General features: G+C 42.5%; 1 long non-coding RNA gene across 1 annotated transcript; it reads right to left on the minus strand.

Moving 5' to 3' along the window:
* Window positions 1-616: 616 nt before the first annotated feature.
* On the minus strand, window positions 617-1,156 carry LOC144230551 (uncharacterized). The gene is made up of 2 exons (XR_013334788.1): window positions 1,099-1,156; window positions 617-834 (listed from the first exon to the last, which is right to left on the minus strand). It is a non-coding gene; the product is annotated as an uncharacterized LOC144230551 (long non-coding RNA).
* Between the last annotated feature and the right edge of the window lie 3,394 nt (window positions 1,157-4,550).

Raw genomic sequence — 4,550 nt, forward strand, 5'->3', positions numbered from 1 at the left:
CAGCCGCGTGGAGCCCGCCGGAGGGCGCGCGGGACCCCGGCAGGGCACCCAGGTGGGCCTGTCGCCCCCCGAGGAGCCAGCGGCCCAAGGGCCACAGCCTGGGGAGTAGAGACCCGGGCTCGGAGGCAGCCCCTTACAGGATAAGTTGATGCTCTGCGCCTCTTGCTCCGCTTTGTAGAGAAGGAAATATGGGGTTAATAACTCAGATTTCAGGATTATTGTGAGAATTAGGGATGTAAACCGCTTAGGTCAGTGTCTGGCACCACAAAATAAATATTTAACCAATGAGCGAATGGAGTAACTAAGAATCCTTACTTTCCACCCTCACCCCCGAGATCTTGGGGAGGTGTGTTCCTTGTCCTTTAAAGGGGGTGATAAATAGGAGAGGGCTTGCCTTCGAATTTAGGGGCGCCCAGGACCCGGCGGCCTTTGTCTCGCCTGTATTTCCTGAGGACCACAGGGCGCCTCCAAGTAAGCTGTGGGCGCCTAACCCTCCCTCCGGGGAGTTGTGTTTGCCAGTAAAGCCGAGGAGAGGGGTTTTCCTTCTGCTCCGGCAGGGAGTGGGTTTGGCTTCAGGACTCCTTTGGAATGTAAATCTGAGCCTGAGCGGTCCAAGCCCTTTCCAGCTGCCTTTCAGCAGCAGAATTTATTTCCTTTTCCTGCGCATTCAATTAACATCTGATTAGCCATGTTAACAGTCTCCAGCGATGCCAGAGACTGCTAGAGTGGGGTGTCTCCAGGTGATGGCAGCTAGCCATAAACTGGGCTCTCTGTCCCTCCAGACCTTGCTTCCTGCAGTCAGCTGGGGCCAGGTCCACAAGCCCTTCTTTGGCCCTGGAAAGGGTGACAAGAGAGATCAAAGGCGGCTTGTTCCGACTTCTATCCTTAGTCTTATATATACATTTTTTTCTTGGTCTTATATTTTAAAACACAAGCCAAAACCGATTGCAACAGTGCCAAGGGGCTAACTTTTTTTTCCTTCCTATTTCTGTTATTAAAAATTTTTCTTGACCTAAGTGAGCTAATATCTGGGATTCTAAAAATGAGAATGAAACATTTTTATTGTGATGGTATTCCTTATTAGGGGGTTGATCCTACCTGTGACTCCTATTCTCCCACCTGTTTATCCAGAGTGAGTGACTATTTCAAATAGTGCCATTTGTCCATTTCCTTAGTCATAACTATAAATAGCCTGCTGACACTGCTGAAAATCTCTTTTGTGACATCACCAACCTAATCTCAGTTCTATGTTATAGACTCCAGGAGAATATTTCACCTTCTCTGAACCCTACCATCAAACAATCTTAAAGAGAAAGTCTACTTTAGCTTAGGCTGCTGGTGATATCAGAGGCCTTCCAACAGGGATTGAGAACTAGGAAGGAACCAACCATCTGGACAGGTCTTTTTCTTTTTTCTTTTTCTTTTTTTTGAAAGAGAGAGAGAGAGGGAGGGAGAGAGAACCTTAAGCACGCTCCATGCTCAGCACAGGGCTGGACTCACGGCTTGATCCCACGACCTTGGGATCATAACCTGAGCCAAAATCAAGAGTTGGACATTCAACCGACTGAGCCACCCAAGCGCCCCTGGACAGATGTTTAACATAACTCTGCTACTTCTTATAGGAGAGGTTGTTTTATTTTTTTATTTCCATGTGTTATAGGATTGAGGCACTGAGAACAGGAGAAACAGCACCAGAAGTGTGTTGAGGACGTTATGATTGGGTGATCAGAGCCAGAATCTCAGCTATGCCTGGGAAGTTTTTCTCTCCCATGTGCACATGAGGGTGTTATGGTGCTTGTAGGCTTTTTCTGTGCTCTGCCACTTTCCTCAAGACCCCCTACTCCCCAGGGGTGAAAGTCAGCTCAGTCAATGTTACTATGGCCTGGGAGCAGGACAGTGGAATTCATAACCAAGCTAAAGTCAGAGAAAGGGAAGAATCCCAGGAAGAAACACTGGTAAAATTTCTGGATACAAGGAGCAAAACCCTCACCACACCACAATTTCAATACCAAAGAATACTTTCTAAACATTTATTTACATGTAAGTCATAATGCTAAGTGGAAGCAAAGAAAATAACCTTTATTTAAAACATGTGAAGTTGCACTACTAGGTATTTATCAAGAGGATACAAAAATGCTGATTCAAGGGGCACATGCATCCCAATGTTTATAGCAGCACTACCAACAATAGCCAAAGTATGGCAAGAGCCCAAATGTCCATTGATTGATGAATGGATAAAAAAGATGTGGTATATACACACACACACACACACACACACACACACACACACACACAATGGAATACTACTCAGCAATCAAAAAGAATAAGATCTTACCATTTGCAGCAACATGGATTGAACTAGAGTTTATTATGCTAAGTGAAATACATCAGTCAGAGAAAGATATCACATGATTTCACTCATATGTGGAATTTCAGAAACAAAACATGAACATAGGAGAAGGGAAGGAAAAATAAAATATAAACAGAGAGGGAGAGAAACCATAAAAGTCTCTTAAATATAGAGAAAACTGAGGGTTGCTGGGGGAGGTGGGTGAGAGGATGGCCTAAATGGGTGATGGGTATTAAAAAGGCCACTTGTTAGAATGGGCACTGAGTGTTATATGTAAGTGATGAATCACTAAATTCTGCTGGAACCGGTACCACACTGTATGTTAACTAGAATTTAAATAAAAAATAATAAAAAATACGTGAAGTACCTGGAACTGGAAATCTATCTGAATGTAGTCTTCACAATCTTGGAGGCAGGTAGAATTCACCTTATTTTTAACAAACATATAATCTGAAATTAAGAAAAATAAAGCTAATACATAGCTTGGCTACAGTTTGAAGAATAGCTGCCTGAGTCTGATGCGATTATTGCCACCAGCTGAATCTGCTTACTGAACATGCCCTCACCACCCCTGCCCTCCTTTTAAGAATCTGTTTGATTCATAAGGAGACCTCTTGAAGCAGACAGAGATAGGGGAAGTCTTATACTTTGCTGGTGCAGAGCCCTGCTGTTTTTTCTGAACTTGTTCAAGAAGGCTAGTATCTTCTGTACCAGAACTATATACTAGCTGTGCTCTGAATACTTTACATGCATTGTCACTATCACTTAATCCAAAATGGTTCTATGAAACCAGTAATATTATCACTGTTTTGCAGATTAGAAAAACCAATGCAAACAATTTTTCACATAGTCACTTAGGTAGTGAAGGACTGTCTGATGCCCTTCCCATTAGCCAGCCTTCTTCCCTCCTTACCTTCAATGCACTTCTCTATCCAACACTCCTTTTTCTGACTGCTGTTTCTCACCATCTTCCCTGGGCTCCATTTTCCTTTTTAGCTGATCACAGTTCCACAGCCCACCTTTGCCTCTTTCTCTATTTTCCCCAGGGTGCCTTCTCTTTGTCCCTTCTCTATGAAGCCTTTTCTGACCACTCCCAAGAGAATTGAGCTTTACCACCCCCCCCGTCCAACACATAGATTTCTCTCTTAGAGCCCACAACACTTGATAGTACTTTTTTTGTTTGAAATCTATTCCCTGTCTGAGATATAAGTTTCTCAAGGGAACAGGACCCTGTTTATTGGACTTGCTATCGAGGCACTTCACAGGCCTTAAGGAATGCTTATTGAACACATAAGTGACTCTTCAAAATCTGGAGCTTCTCTATTCTTCCTGAGATTGAATCCTTAATTCCCTCCAGGATGCCTTGTCAGAATCCTAACCCTAATATATTTAGAATTAGGGGCACCTGAGTCTCAGTCAGTTAAGCATCTGACCCTTAATTTTGGCTCAGGTCATGGTCTCACAGTTCCTGAGTTAGAGCCCCTGCATTGAGCTCTGTACTGACAGTGCAGAGCCTGCTTGGATTCTATCTCTTCCTCTCTCTCTGCCCCTCTCCCCGTCTCTCTCAAAATAAATAAATAAACTTAAATATGCTTAATTAAATAAATAAACTTAAATATACTTATTTAAATAAACTTAAATATATATAAACTTAAACTATATTTAAGTTTATATATACATGTATATACATCTATGTATATATACACTTATCTGCTTCCTCTATCATCTCAATATCCTACCTGATATTTTTGAGGAAGGCAATATTGATATATTAGAATCACATGGATTGCTTTAATGAGTATTGATACCTGTGTCCCACCCTGAGATTTTGATTTAACAAGCCTGGGATACATCAAGGGCCTCAAGACTTTTAAATGTCCCCATTTAACGGTACCATTATTCCACAAATAAAATATCTTGAAGTTGTCCTCAACTTTTCCCTTTCCATCAGCTATTTCCCTTCAGAGAACCCTCCATCTTGTGTTCTTTATCTCCTTACCTTTTTTTCCTCTATGGATACCGCTCAATCCAATGGTTCTTAAATGCCACAAGCCTTAATACTGTTTAGGGATCAAATGGGACTAAAGCCTCGGTTCTCCCAAACACAGCCAAGACTCTATGCACCTGCAAATGTATTAATTAGCCTTAAAATTTATCTGCTCTCGGGGCGCCTGGGTGGATCAGTCAGTTAAGCGTCCGA

This window comes from Crocuta crocuta, unplaced genomic scaffold (genome assembly GCF_008692635.1).
Source record: "Crocuta crocuta isolate KB4526 unplaced genomic scaffold, BGI_CrCroc_1.0 scaffold144, whole genome shotgun sequence".
Lineage (NCBI taxonomy): Eukaryota > Metazoa > Chordata > Mammalia > Carnivora > Hyaenidae > Crocuta > Crocuta crocuta.